The 16128-nt window shown below is 41.5% G+C and overlaps 1 protein-coding gene across 11 annotated transcripts in view; it reads right to left on the reverse strand.

Annotated features, from left to right (window-relative positions):
* LOC18448777 (uncharacterized) overlaps positions 1-16128 on the reverse strand; it is a 72427-nt gene that overhangs the window by 37720 nt on the left and 18579 nt on the right. For all 11 annotated transcript variants that reach the window (XM_088869496.1, XM_088869497.1, XM_088869502.1 and 8 more), the window contains 3 exons: positions 13627-13697; positions 10313-10545; positions 10087-10225 (listed from right to left, as the gene is read on the reverse strand). The gene's annotated coding sequence lies outside the window, so the exon portion shown is untranslated. The remainder of the gene's footprint in view (positions 1-10086; positions 10226-10312; positions 10546-13626; positions 13698-16128) is intronic.

Below are 16128 nucleotides of genomic sequence, written 5' to 3' on the forward strand. Positions count from 1 at the left end.
GGTGCAATGAGATACAGTCTCTAGAGAGGATGAGTCATCAGTATATTTGTCGTAATCCAAACTCTATGGATCCTTCACATCAAATCTTCTTAGATATGTTTAAATATGTTAATTATTTTTTAGATAATTTTAGACCTCTCTAGGTATTTTATTTTATCGAGAAATGATTTCTAACTAAGAAAAAATCAATTTTTTGGAAAAAATCAATTTTTTGGATTATTAATCAGAGAGAAAAATAAAATATTTTGAGATTTTATAAAATTATTTTATTATTTAAAATTATGTTTAAAGTATTTGGGGCCTATTGGGGTACATTGGGCCCACCATATTAAGGGATGTAGGGCCCACATGGCCACCCTATGGGTAGTGCGCCCCACCTCCTCCAAACTTTCCTAAATTGAAAGACGGCAATTATGCCATATGTTGACTTGATATTCTAAAAAACCCTTTGTGCAGAGATTTTGATTGATTTCAACATAGGGACGTGTAGGAAATTAATTGTGTTGATTTCAAAATAAGAAGATATAAAGAAATTAATTGTGATTGATTTATTACTTTCTCTACACAATATTTGATAGGAATGGAGTTATGGAAACTGAGGGATAATTGTTCTACCTCATCCTTTTAATCATAGTGGCTGATTTAAGGGATGAATGGATGAGATCTCTTCACCCCACATATCTCCAAGATCAAAGGTCAAGATTAAGTCTCACAAAATGGCAAAACCCTAACCTCTGGGCTCATTCTCTACACTTGATCTCTCCCTCTCTTTGTGCCTAAAGGAGTGACACGCCACTCTCTAAGTATCTCTCTTCCTCTCTCTACAAACTTTAGGGTTAGGAAGGAAAATTAAGCCAAGGGGTGGCACCCCCAAACCACATAGCCTAGCTCTGGGTCCTGGCCTTATGTTCATGTCTTGAGCCTTGGTCAAGCATATATTATGCCGTGCTCTCTACTGGCTTTTGCCTAGTCTTCCCAGATTTGTGAGACAAGTTTTTGGACTTAGATTTCGTGGGCCGTAGGTGGAGGAGACCCAGTGTGGGGTGTGCTAAATCATTGGGGGTAACCTAAGGCAAGGTATAATGTATTCTCTTAGTTTATGCTCTTTTGATTCTATTGCATTTTTATTTCCAGATCTGTATTTGAAATGTATTTTAATTTTAATGGCAAGTGACTGAGAGTTCTTGACAATTTTATTTGGTTCATATTATATACGGACACTTGTGAGTGATTCGGGTGGTAATACAATAAGAAAAAATAGAAAAATTCTTCTTCATTCTTTCTTTGCCAGCCGGCCCCACTCAATTACACCATTAGAAAGGAGCATAAATTTTACGGTACAACAAAGAAGTATGTGAAGGTAACCTATAATTGCCTGCCAAGGCAAAATATATGGTAAACCGAAAGGTGCTAATCTCTATTGTATTGGGTTCTTTTGGACTCCCTCTATAGTGGGGGCTTCATCAATGTTCTCGGTTTGCAGAATGTAGTTTTTTTTACTCTCTTAAAGCACGTTTGTTTTGCTGGAACGTTGCCTAGAAAAAAGTCCTTTTTTTTTTTAATGTTAACATTGTATTGCAAAAGGAAGGAGTACAACTGTAAGAGGAGAGAGAGGACCAAGAGTACCCAAGAGACAGGTACCTCGGTCAAAAAATAGGTCCAAAGACCCTATACAAAAAATTGGCCTTGTCACATGCCTAATTACAAAAAATTGGTGTAGCAAAAATGGGGCTTATAAGTACGCCCGAGTACAAGTAGGAGAGAGAGGCTAACTACGGCCCTAGAAACCCTCTGTGGTCTAGAGCAAAAAAGGAGATGGACCGATCGGGATCCTCCACACGTGCCCGTGCTCCGTCTTTAGCGAGAAGATCGGCGAGCTTGTTCGACGTCCGCCAAGTATGCATCCATAAGACGTTCATATCCCTGCATGTGGTAGATTTCGTCAAAAATCCTGGAAAGGTACGAAAGTAGAGAAGTAGTGCCTGCTGCCCAAGAGATGATGTTTTGGGCATCTCCTTCGACCACCAAAGACTGGCCCCATGAAGGGTTAAAGCTTTTGAGGCCCATAAGAAGTGCCAAAGCTTCAGCGAAATGGGAGTCTTCCTGTCCCACATATTCCGAGTAGGTTAGGAGGACATTGCGGTTGTGATCACGGAAGACCCCTCTGACTCCTGAAGGTCTTGGGTTCCCCAATGAACAACCATCAAAGTTCAGCTTAATGGCATTTTCAGGAGGGGGCTGCCAATTGTGGGGTCTACGGTTCTTATAAGGTTGAAGGTGAATGATATTCTCCCACTGATTGAGGAAAGTATTAGTGGGGATCCCTATGAAGTCCTTATGGGTGGAAGCCCAAAACGTTACTAAGGAGATAACCTTATGGAATAGCATTGGTACTTCGTTTTTGTGTCGAATATCCTCTCATTTCTTTCAAGCCATAAGACCCAGATGCTTGTAGTGATTGCTGACTTCCACAAAGTTCTGCCGGCCTTAGGCCAATGGCAGCCTGAATAGGAGGAGATGAGAGCCTTAACCGAGGGAGGAAGGACCCATTGAATATGGAACAATTGAAGTATAGGACTCCACAGTTCGAAGGCCTGACAGCAGTGTAAGAAAAGGTGGGGGTTCAACTCCTCCTCATTCAAGCACATAGCACATATGTTAGGGAGCGAGATGCCTTTTTTTTGAAGCTGGTCAATTGTGAGAGCCCGTTGACTACTGGCAATCCAATTGAAGGTTTGGACTTTTGGAAGAACAATAGTGGGCCAAACTTTGGAAAGGACAGAGGGGGGGTTAAGTGGGTAAGTGGGGGTTGGATAAGTTTTTTATATAAAGAGGCTATTGAGAACTTTCCAGACATAGAGAGTGTCCATACCAAAGAATCTCTCACAAAAGGAGATAAGAAGATTGGGTGTAAGGCAGCCGCCAGGGACATGAACAGTGTAGATTCCTCTTCGGTGAGGTTTCTCCTGAAAGAGGGATCCCAGATTCTTTGACTCCCTGAAATGACCATTTCTTCGGCTATGGTTGAATCTTTGTTAGAGGATAGGTGAGAGGGACGGGAAGAGGTCACAAAGAGGGGAGTGTCCAATCCAGAGGTTTGACCAAAAGCGCAATTTAGTGCCTTCTTTAGGATGGAAGCAGATAGATTGTTTGACAAGAGCAAGAGAGGAGGCAAAGGATTTCCAGGCTCTAGGGGCCCTGCTGAGGGAGATCATGTCGGGCACCCACTTGTGTTCCGGAATCCGATATTTGTTACGAATGACCTGTGCCTAGATAAAGTTAGGTTGGGTGGCCAATCTCCACCACCATTTCCCTAGCAAGACCAGGTTGTGTTTTCTGAGGTCTCTGATACCTAGACCATCTTGGGATTTGGGTAGACGGACAACATCCCATGAGATAAGATGATGTCTGGTTTTTTTCGCTTGACTAGACCATAGAAAGTTTCTCATGAGCTGGTCCAGCCTGTTAGCCACCGAAGCCGGCATGTGGAAGACGGACATTAAGTAGACCGAGGCATTGGCTAGTGTAGCTTTGACCAGCGTTGACCGATCGACCAGAGAGAGATATCTCCCTTTACAACCAGCCAGACGTGTATCCACTCTGTCGATGACTTGAGCCCATAGACTCTTTTTCGGCTTTCCCAAGCCCAAAGGTATGCCCAAGTAGGTGGTGGGGAAGTCCTCTACTTTACAGTCTCAAGAAGGAATTAGGGCCTTGATCTCTTGAGTAGTCAAACCCACCTCCATCATTTTTGATTTATCCATGTTAACTTTGAAGCTAGTGGCAGTTCGAAGCGTTTGAGGAAGAGCTTAAGGTTCTCGACTTCTTGTGGAGTAGCATCAAGGAAGACTAAGGTGTCATCTGCATACTGCACGTGTGACACCGAAGGACCTTGTGGGCTGCATTGGAAGGCTGAAAGAAGGCCTCGCTGGTAGAGGCGAGAGATGGACCTACTAAAGACCTCTGCAACGATTGTGAAGAGAAAGGGGGACATAGGGTCCCCTTGGCGAAGCCTCCTGGAGGAAGGGAAAAACCCTTTTGGGCTCCCGTTTATAAGTATCGAGAAATGATTGTGGGAAATGCGGCCTTTCATCCATTTTCTCCAAAGGTTTCCAAAACCCATTCTGGCCATTGTCTCATTCAGTAAAGATCAGTCAACATGGTCATAAGATTTTTCCCAATCGATTTTGAAAATTAAGCCTGGCCTCTTGGATAAGTTCTTGGAGTGGAGGCACTCATGTGCTAACACTGCCCCATCCAAGATCTGTCTATCTTTGATGAAGGCAGATTGGGACAGAGAGATGGTCAGTGGGAGGACAAGCTTGAGTCTCAAAGCCAGAGCCTTGGCCAGAATCTTGTATGAAGAGTTGAGTAGACTAATAGGACGAAAGTCCTTTAGCTCCTCCGCCCCTTCTTTCTTGGGAACAAGAGCAATAAAGGTGGCGTTGATGGTTTTGTTTAAGATTCCCCTTTGGTAGAATTCTTCGAAAAAGCTCACGAGATTAGGTAGAAAGGTTCCCTTGAAGGATTTAAATGGGGCCATGGGAAGACCGTTTGGCCCCGGAGCTTTATCTATGGCTAGTTGGTCGATGACACAGGAGATTTTCTCTTCGGAGAAAGGTCGTTCCAGCCAACATGACCAATGATCAGGAAGGGTTAAGAAGTCCAGGGTGGTCATCCTAGGTCTGTGGGCCAAAGGGCCCACGTAGAGAGACTTGAAGTAATCAAGTCTCTCTACATAGCCCCTTTGGGCCACATACCTAAAAGCGATTATCCATCTTGATAGTGGAAATCGAGTCTTCTTCGGCAGTTCACTTTTCGGTGAAAAAAGGCGGTGTTCTGGTCCAAAAAAGTTGGTCTTCTTTAGCAGTTTGCTTTGACTCTGGATCTCTGGTACCAAAATATTTCTTCTTTCTCGAGGGTAGAAAGGTAGTCCAGCTTGGTTTGGGTTCTAAGATTAGCCTCTGAATCTGTAAGGGGTCTAGACCCTTCTACATCATCAAGCTCTTGGATGGATTTGAGGAAAGAGCTTTTTGTTTGAGAATAGTTTCTTGGTAGGGACTTACTCCAAGTAATGAGAGACTTTTTGAGGGGTTGGAGTTTGGTTTGTAACTTAAAGCCAGCTCCACCCGAGACTTGGGATGAGAAAGAAGTCCACCAATTAAAGATAAGGCCAAGGAGGGTATGCTCTTCTAACCAGGCCAGTTCGAAGTGAAAAAGTTTGGGCCCCCTTCTTACCGCCTGGGTATTAAGAAGAATATGACAGTGATCCGAGGTGGGTTTAGGCAAAGAGAACACATGGAAAACCATGGAAGAAAGCCTCCCAGTTCAAGGAGAGGAGGAAGCGATCCAGCTTCGCTAGGGAGGGTTGTACAGAGTGGTTCGACCAAGTAAAGTCATTCCCTTGGAGAGAAATGGCTAGGAGTTCTTGAGGAGTAATGAAGTCAGAAAATTCCAACATGCCCTGGGAGATGTTGGGGTTTAGGTTCCTCTCATAAGACCATCTGGTGATATTGAAATCACCACCCAAGCACCACGCAGTGTGTGGTAAAGAAGCTACAAAGTCTAATGCGGATCAGAGGCGGGGACGGAGAGGAGAGTTGGGCTCATAAATGGCTGAGAATTTGAGAGGAAAACCATCTGAAGCCCGAGAGAGGAGGACGGTGACCGAGAAATCTCCAATGTGGAACGACTAGAGATGGAGCTCTGTTGGGTTCCAGGCCACCCAAATACCGCCAGAAGCCCCATCTGCCAGTAGGGTTGCCCATTGACATGACCTTCTACCCCACACACTACGAATAAGCTGGAGGCTAGGCTCCGACTCTTTGGTCTCAGTTAGGGCCAAGATCAAGGGGGTAAATTTGATAGAAAAGTCTCTACCAGAGTCCATTTTGGACTTCTGTTCCAACCCTCTAATGTTCCAAGACATAATCTGCATTGGTTAAGGGAGGGATAGAGGAAGAGGCGATTTTGGCCGACAGCCTCGGAGAGAGACTGAGCCGGGTGGTGAAAGGAGAGGAGCCATCTCCTGCGTGTTTGTCATAACTGATGGAGGAAAAAAGATTAAGCAGCTCTCTAAGTCCTTTGACACTCACCTTGAGGCGGCTTTGGGCATCTGCAAGCATGAAGCGGTGCACTGGGCCTTCAAGTCCGTCAAGCTCGAAATCCATGACCCGAAAAATCTCCTTAGCATCACTGTTGTCCCATCCCCGTCGACTTCTCAGCTTTGACGTTGGCCAAGGGGAGAGAGATGGGTGCAGGAGAAGAGGGAGCGGAAAGAAGCCCGAGCAAGTCTCTGTCAAACAGGGGAGAAGGCGAGGAAAGGGACCGTGACTGCTCCAAAAGAGGTGCTGAGGGAGGGCGGCGGGGGAGAGAAAGAAGGATAGAGGTCAGATGGTCGAGGTGGGGAGTCAGCAGAGCTGGGAGAGGAAGGTGAAGCAGGGGCAGAAACCTCTGGAATGAAAACAACGACTAATGGTGACAGGGGAAAAGGTCCAGGGGAAGCATCAAAGGAGCGGGGCGATAGGGAACCAAGGTAGAATGGGGGGGGGGGTTAGAGCACCAAGACTGGGGGAGCAAGGTAGGGTGAGAGGAGCAGAGCACCGTAGGAGCTGAGGGGTCCCATAAAAGGGGGAGGGGAGTTATAAAAGGACAGGTAGTGGTGGTGGTGGGGGCAGGGGTGAGGGATAAAGTCAAAAGGCCAGGGAGAGAAGGTAGGGTAAGGGAAGTGAACAATTGTAACCCTGCCGATATGTACCAGGTGAGAGGAATGGGGAAAGAGGGGGGCAAGAAACGAAGAAAGGTAGGCCGGGTCAGCGGGAGAGGGGTCAAGGGAGTGCACAGCTAAGATACCAAAGGGGAGAAGGGAGCCGTCCAGTTCCATAGACAACTGAGAAGAAAGGGGTTTCCGAATGGGGGATGGGGACAGCAGGGGGAAGGTAACAGAGGGGAGGGTGGAGCAACCAGAAGGGGAGAGGAGGACGAAGAAGCCTCCAGAGAGCCGGGAGAGGGAAAAGAGAGCAAAGGAGGGTTATGTTCACCAAGGGGTAGGAAAGAAGCTCCAGGGGAAGAGGGAGGGGGGACGGGTGGGGGAACCATAAGCAACGTAAGGATGATGGTAGGTGAAGAGGGAGAGGATGACGACCGAGAAGGGCCAGGTGGCGACTCAGGGGAGGGAGAAACGCCTGGGGGAGAGGGAAGAGGGATAGGCGAAGGGACATCCGCAGGCGAAGAGGGACGGCTTGACGACTGAGGGGTGTCAGGTGGCATGGCAATAAAAGCATAATCAAACAAAGGGGCAGGCGAAGACACAAGGTGAGAGGGAGAGGGAAGGCCTGAAGGCCGCGTGTCACGAAGGCGAGGGGGAGCAGCCACTGCTGGGACAGCTGTAGGGGCCTCTACTATGGTTCTCGGGCTGTGGATCGGGTCCTCGGAGATGAACTTGGGCCATTAGAGCAGCCCGACGGCCCAGGGGGAGACGGGTGGTCAACATCCACTATTACCTCCTTACTGGGTCGATGAGTACAAGGGACCAAAAGGCCCAAGGAAGGTTGACAGGGTTCAACTACCTCGCCGCCATCGGGGCTAGAGCCTGAGGAGCTGGGTACCAGAGCAGACTGCAGTGCTAGCGAGCTGACATCGCCTAGTCCAGAGGGGGCCGGAGAAGAGCCACGTGGAAGGCTGAGGGCCAGCAGAAGGGCTGGAACGATCGCCTCCTGAAGCTGAAACATGGCCTCCCGAAGCTGAAACATAGCCATGGAGATGTTGCGGCGGCATCGCTCGTGGTGGCCGAGTTTCCGCGATACAGTGATTTAGGAAGAGGAAGAGAGTCCCTTGGCCGAAGCAGGAGCCGGACAGTTGAAAAAATAGGGCGAGGGAGGGTAAGCCTCCGACCAAGAGAGCGAGATAGGATAGAAAAGGTTCTCAGCTTCAATCCACACCACCCAAGGTGGAATGAGCTTAGTGTCCAAGACCTCCAAAAGAAGACGAATGGACCCAAGAGGGAGGGTTTCAATGGACTTCCAATGAATAGAAATGAGATTGCCACAAACCTCCACCACTCTCCTACAGGTGGACGGAGACCAGGCATGAAGGGGCAAGTGGTGAAGAGTAAGCCAAATTTTATTCTTTCTAAAAGACCTTTCCAGTGGGGACCAAGCACGAAGACGGATGGATGCCCCTTTGAAGGCCAAAGAGTTGGAGGCCTGTAACACCTGGCGAGCATGTTCAGGGGAGGAGAAAGAGAGTAGATAGTCACTGACAAAGAGTCTCCTAGCAGTAATATTAGGATCCTTCCAAATGTTTTGTGCCCATTTTTCTATGCCTCTGACATCGTCTCGTGAGGGATGAAACGAACCTACTAGAGAGGCAAGAAATTTGGATTTAAGCGGGGACGACTCTTCTGGAGGGATGGAGACAACAACATGAGCAGAAGAGGGCAAGGGGTGAGCAGCAGCCTGCGAGAAGGAGACAAGGAAAGAGGAGGCGGGGCCAAGAGAGGCGACCTGCGACAGAGCCCGTTTCACTTTTGAAACGAAAGATTGAAGACCTAACGCATGAGATGCTCGGACAGGAGGACGCTGAGACCAAGGAAAAGAAATGGAGGAGCACTAGAGGGGTATGGGGTAAAGATCATAGATGAGGTGCCAATTAAAGGTAGCATGAGGAGCAGTAAAGGGAGGAGGAGCAGGAGGAGGACGACGATGTCTCCTCCTCATTTTGTTAAAAAAAATCCTTCAAAAGAATAAAAAAAAAAGAAAAAAGAAAAAAGAAAAAAAGAAATTCGTTTCTTGGGAAGTGGAATCTTATCGTTTGGAAAGTTTAAAGAAGTTTCGAGTACTTGTGTTTGATAAAAAATATATATTAACAATATAAATATAAATATACATTATATATAACATATTATAATATCTAATACAATGTATTATATATACATTTTATTAATATATATTTATATAGTACAATATAATATAAAACAATATATTATTTATATAAAATATTATTTTATTATATATTGAATATTATTAAAATATAATTTGTATATTACATATCCTTCAGTTCCATATTGCCACACTTTTCATTAGGAATAGATCTAAAGCCGACACTTGTTATGGTGTGTGGGTAGCCATGTTTTTCTTATTATTCTTTCAGATGTAATTTGGAATGGAAGTTGTCTATGGAAATGTTGAAATTATACTAAGAGCCTACAAAAACAATTTTAAACACCCTTTCCAAAACCCAATGTTAAATTACCAAATCAATAGAAAGATTCAAAAAGAAATCTAAAGACCACCTCAAATGCCGAAATGATAAATCAACAAAAAAAACAAAAGTGTTATACTTTTAAAAAAAACAAATGTAGACTGTCCAACAATTTAGGAACAGATCTGAAGCCGATACTTGTTACGGTTTGTGGGTAGCCATGTTTTTCTTATTATTCCTTCATATGTAATTTGGCATGGAAGTTGTCACGGAAATGTTGGAATTCTACTAAGAGAATACGAAAACAATTTTAAACACCCTCTCCAAAACCCAATGCTAAATTACGAAATCAATAGAAGGATTAAAAAACAATTCTAAAACCCACCTCAATTTCAGAAATGATAAATCAACAAAAAAACAAAAGTGTTGGAATTGTAGATCTATGCACAACTAATAGGGCAAGCAAGAAGCACAACAAATAAATCAATTACTCCAAAGACACCTAGAGCCTAGCAAACAGTACAAAATAAATCAAATATAACCGAAATGACAAATCCAGAGGCCTGCAAAGACCTCAAAATCACTCAAATAAAACACATGCAACTTCTCAACAGGAGGCTGTAAAGAATCAAACACATTTAGGGAAGCATTATGTGAAACTCGAAATATGTTCAAAACGTATCGGATGTCCAAATGCAAGGAGATGCTGATGTTCTTTTATCAAGAAGAAGACATCTCTTTGCTAATCCAATCCTCCCCAATCATATTCAATTGTTACAGAGCCTCAGGAATCCGACTAGGCAAATAAGCAAGATAGCATGAAAGAATAATTAGGACGAGAATCATTCTTCAATTTGCAACAAAAGGAAAGAGGAAAAGGTTTACCTAGTTCAATTTTATTGGTCCCATCATGTACATCACCCTCATCTTCTTCAATCGTTTAACTCTCCAACTCGCGAGCTACTAGTGCATATCTCTCCAGAAATTCTTCCTCTGTTTCTTCATGATCACCCTCTTCAGAATCCTAAAATAACCAAATCAACAATAATTCATTGGCCAATTCGCCACACAGGCAGACTTCAAAATATTTCCACATTGTCAATGTAATCACCCTCATGCGGCGGCCGCCTGGGTTGTGGGGGAGCTTACATCCTCATTCTCATCATCACATTCATTTTCATCAACATCTTCCATTCCATCCTCATCTTCCTCGCCTTCATCCTGGACTTCTTTCAAATGAATATTTGCTTCTAGAATGAGAATTGAAGCACTCTTGTGCAACTTCTAGAGCCCAGCCAGATGCCAATCCAACAAGATATTTCACCTACTTTGTCAATGTGATTACTGCAATAAAAAGTTTTTAAGTCTTAGCAATTACCCATGAGGATCATAAAATCAATCCTTGTGACTTTCAGTTTAGAAGTCACATACATCACTCTTTCAAAAGAGATGGGAAAACCATTGCTCGATTAGAAAACACCCAAAGTGTCATGGTTTTACTTGAAACAAGAAAATATGCCAGTACCTTTACAACCAAATATATCTAAAGAATTAAACTATTACATAACTACATTATTCCCTAAAGCAGTTGCTAAACTCAAGGCTCTCGAGGCATTTACATTTATTTCCTTAGAAACCACAGAAAAAACAATCAAATTTCCATCTTTTACGTTCCACATTTTCCTATATGAACTCGTAAAGTTAGTTGCAGCTAACATTTCCTTCTCAAAGACTTGGTAGTGGTTTGTTCACTGTTTTCATTGGCTTGCTGGTACCTCTTTCACAATTGTTAGCACAAAAGGCAATGCATCACTTGCTTAGTAAAAGCATTGAAACCAATAGTCCAGAAGAAGCTATTCTTCTAATTGGCTATTGTGGATCAAAATTTAACCAAATATAAGTTCTGACCTTTGTGAGTCAAAAGGATATAATGGCCAACACCATCAGCTTGGAACTAAATCCCTGTATTGCAGACAAAATTCCAATTTTGTTTTTTATAATTGAAGTAAAAAATGTTACTTACAATTTCACTGAAATTCCATACATACTGAGACATCTAATTTAGCCAAGATAATACAATGGGAAAACTCCACCTTCCTTGTTATGTCTTGTTTCCAACATGGATAAAGCACTTCTGAAGCACCTTCCTTTATACATACATATATACTAGAATGCACTATCATATTGGTGATTTTAGAATTACTCCAAAATTTTTGACAATAGGTTGCCGTTATATTAGTTCAAACTACCTTAATGTTTTCTTTTTTTATCAAATTAGGGAATTGAGGGTGATTGTGAATGAGTACAAAATCTCAAATTTCCAACCTCCCTCATTGGATCATTGAGATAGTGTGAAGCTCAATTTATTTTATTTTTTTCATCTTAAATTTTAGGCATGTATCCATCTGACTATCACAGACCCAAAACATTTCTTACAATGCCTACATGATCTAACTTGGATTACTACTAAAAACAACAACCATGGATATATTTGTACACTCTCACTCCCATGTGCACAAAACAAAGTCAGATACATCTCAATCTATCATTACCATGATGTTTTTTAAATACGAGTGTTAGAGAACAAATTATGGAAATTTGAGAGCAAGACATCTCCTTACAGTTAGGTCTATGGCACTCTAAACAAACTGAATAAACTAAATGTTGATGATTGATGACTAAAAATAGTATAAAGAATGAACAACACCAGTCAACCACGCAAAAAAAGTGAACAGATGGAGAATTCTTTCACTTGCACTCTAAAGGACGTCCATCAAAGCCTCTAAAAAAGAAGACATACCTGGATGTGATGTGATGCAGAACACGAGGCAACTCTTATTGATAACTATATGCAAAGTGTACAGGGTTGACCAAAGCACGAGGGCTAAGAGGGCAGAACACGAGGCAACTCTTATTGATAACTATATGCAAAGTGTACAGGGTTGACCAAAGCACGAGGGCTAAGAGGGCACATAGGAAAGAGGGGTTAATATTATTTTGGACTCACGATTTTGGACTGGATCAGTGTGCATTAGCCATTTTTAGCCTATGAGGAAAGGGACTGTAGTTGGTTCATAGTAAGAAGGAACAATAGGTCATATTTAGAAAGCAATGATATTGCCATGAATGAAATCAAAAAAATATTAGGCAATGGTGAAGCAAAGTATAGCCCTTGGAAAATTATAGATGAGGAGTTCGGCAATGATGAAGTAAGGTATAGCCCTTTGAAAATTATAGATGAGGAATGGAACTCACAGCTTATGAGGCCCCTAAACTTAGCAAGGTACTAACTTAACCCTACTCATTTCTACATTGATCATGAGATACACAACGAAAGTGAGTTCATAGATACAATCAGCCAATGCAACATCGAACTCAACCATGATCTAGTGTCCAAGACAGGTTCTTAATGGATTGAGAGAGAGAGAGAGAGAGAGAGAGAGAGAGAGAGAGAGAGAGAGAGAGAGAGAAACCATACCTACAAGAAAACTCAAGAAAGAAACAAGAAGCGCGAAATTACGAATACTCTTATCCGAAACTAAAAGAAAATTTTGAGAGTAAGACAACTCAATATATTTAGGGACCTGTCACTCTTTCAATCTCAACAAATTAAATATCTATTATACAAAACGAGAAAGGAATGAAAGCAAACTATAGATAACTACAGCAACGTCAAGTAAATTTCAGGAAAATAAAATAAAAGAAATCTTCATTTTCACAAATCCATTTAAATTTTGTCATGGAGAAGTGGTTGTGTTTCCTCAGTGAGAGCATTCTATCTCACTTGGCTATGTTGGATGTTCAGATCAAATATAAACAGTGATGTTAGAGAATGACCCACCTCACCTCAGTGATCATATCCTATCTTGGAGGGCGCATTGGACCATAACATACCCACACTCATTGCATGTTACTAAGGGGCATGATAGATCGTTTTGTCATTTCTGCCTGGACTTATGTGATGTTGCATGAGAAAAAGACGGAAGAATCTCAATTTTGTATAGTTCAAAAGGGATTCCAGGCCTTATTTTGTTTGTTATTATCCTTCTAAAGATGTATATGCAACAAATGTCAAAACAAAAACTTGTGACCTGATCATTGTTGTCCAATGATATATTTTTTTAAGTAGAAATATACAATTACCAATATTTTCTGACTCAAATTTAGGAAAAATTGCCATGGCACAATAGCCAAAATTATACAAGTTCACAAACAATGATCTTAATTTTTTGCATTTTTTGAATGCCACAAAAAATGTGGACGTCATCACAAAGATAAATTTTGTTGAAAGTCAAACGTTTATAAAATCCTTTGCCCTATCAAAACTAAAAAATCAAAGATAGTCCCCCTCCATCTATGTTCATTCTCATGTCCCTAACAACCCATAGTGTAAGAATGAACTAAGTTGAGATTAAAGCTACATACCTGCTATTAACAAGAAAGTCAGTCTGCATCATCCTCTGTGTAGCCCCTTCAACTTACCCTCAAACTTGTCACTGTAAAAATAAAATCACCACCACTAATAAGTTAACCGTATTTGTGTGCGTGTGAGAGAGAGACAGAGAAGGGAAGGGGGGGGGGGGGGGGGGGGGGAGAGGGGCAAAGAGGGAGGTGGGGAATTTGGAAAGACAAAAGATTGATTGAGCAAAGCATTTAACATAAGAGTATATAGTGGAAGCAATAAGCTTTACTTGATGGCAGCCTTTATCTAGTCATAGATCTCCTGTCTATTAATGAACAACCAAAATCCATGATGGGCAAACAAATGCCAGACTCGTCAGCTTCAAAAGTGGGAAAAAAATCTAAAAAGAAAAGAAAAACACACACTCACGCACACCTCATTTACATTTTCTTTTGCTTCATAGGCCCCCCTATACAAATCTTTCAACCATAAAAAAAGAAGAAATAAAAAGTGAAAAGCCCATCCTTATTCCATGTTCCTCCATACAAATAAAGAAAATCAGAACAAAAACAACACTCCTCAATGAAATTGATGCCATCCTCTACCCTTCAATACCATATCAAAATATAAAAGCCTAAGAAATAAGAAAAATACAATAATATGTCGCAAGGAAGCCTCGAAACTATCCCTTCACCCGTACAACACGCCCTGACAAACCTGCCACCATGAAATGCTTGACAAACTCAAAACATATTGACCTCCATTTTCTTTATTAATTAGTGTAAATAGATTCCAAGAGATTTTTTTTTTATATGGAAAGATTACACAACTCCAAATTTTGCTTTTATTAACGTGGAAAGAGGGAGACTGCTACAACTAAAGAAGAACAAGCCAATGTTTTAAAATGCAGCCACATTGCCGCATATGCAGCTGCATCATGCGGTACGCGCCAAGAGGCGCATCCAATGGTTTAAAAAACGGATCGGTGACCCGGATCGGGCTTCCGGAAAACCGATCCGGATTGGCGAATCGGCGATCCAGATCGGGAATCGGGTGAATCGGCCAGAATAAAGCTTAAAAAAAATTCGAAAAAATTATTAAAATTCATTATAAATATTGGTTTTTAGGAATTCAATAAAAAATGTGGGTACTCCATTAAGAATTTTCATGTTTTTGAATGAATATGCGAATATTGATATGTTCTTTCCCTGCATGAATCGCCATTCAGCATTTAATTTACAATATTTCGTGCTCATCCCTACACTGTTGCTGTTGGGACTCGATATGTGAATAATATGGCTGGGATAGGGTGGCCTCAGAATCATCATCTCTCTCGTTTTCTCTTTGAATAATATGGATTAAAAAAAAAAAAACAAATTTTCAAAAAAATCGATCATGGATTAAAAAAAAAATCACAAATTTTCAAAAAATTCTATCATGGATTACAAAAAAAAATTCGATCATGGATTAAACAAAAAAAATCACAAATTTTCAAAAAATTCAATCATGGATTACATAAAATTCGATCATGGATTACATAAAATTCGATCATGGATTACATAAAATTCGATCATGGATTACAAAAAAAAACAAACAAAAAAAACAAACAAAAAAAAACAAAAAATTCAATCGTGGATTACAAAAAAAGAAAAAAATAGTTCGATCATGGATTACAAAAAATTCAATCATGGATTACAAAAAACTCTATCATGGGTTACAAAAAAAGCAAAAAACAAAAAATTCAATCATGGATTACAAAAAAAAAAACAAACATTTCGATCATGGATTACAAAAAAAAAACAAACATTTCGATCATGTATTACAAAACATTCGATCATGGATTACAAAAAATTCTATCATGGGTTACAAAAAAAAAAAAAAAACAAAAAAATCGATCATGGATTACAAGAAAAGAAAACAAACATTTCGATCATGGATTACAAAAAATTCTATTATGGGTTACAAAAAACCAAAAAATTCGATCATGGATTACAAAAAAACAAAAACAATTCGATCATGGATTACAAAAAAATCGATCAAGTATTACAAAAAAATCTATCATGGATTAATAAAAAAAAAAAAAAATCCGTACGGAATCGCCGATTCACTGTTTGGACTCGCCGATTCCGTACAGTGAATCGGCGATTCACTGTACAGAATCGTCCGGTTCTCTCTAGAACCGGACGATTTTCGATTTTTGGGCGATCCGGTCCCCTTTTCACGATTTCCGAGTCGAACCGGGCGAGTCCGGTTCGACTCGGCGTTTTTTAAAACGCTGGGCGCATCGCAAAACAGTGCATGTGTGCTTTGGTAGAATGCTCCAAAATATGCGGCCACAGCGCATAACACATGCAGTGCAACGTTGTGGGTGAAAACAACCCCCCCAAAAAGAGGTATTTAAGTAGTTTTGCCCCCCAGAAAGGGGGAGAAAGGTTTGGAGAAATCTACCCAAACTGCAATAATGCCATGCATTAATCAACTACATACACCTTTGATAGTATTTTAATTTGGCAATTTTTAAATTT

This window comes from Amborella trichopoda, chromosome 6 (assembly GCF_054954075.1).
Source record: "Amborella trichopoda isolate Santa Cruz 75 chromosome 6, AtrichopodaSantaCruz75HAP2 v2.0, whole genome shotgun sequence".
Lineage (NCBI taxonomy): Eukaryota > Viridiplantae > Streptophyta > Magnoliopsida > Amborellales > Amborellaceae > Amborella > Amborella trichopoda.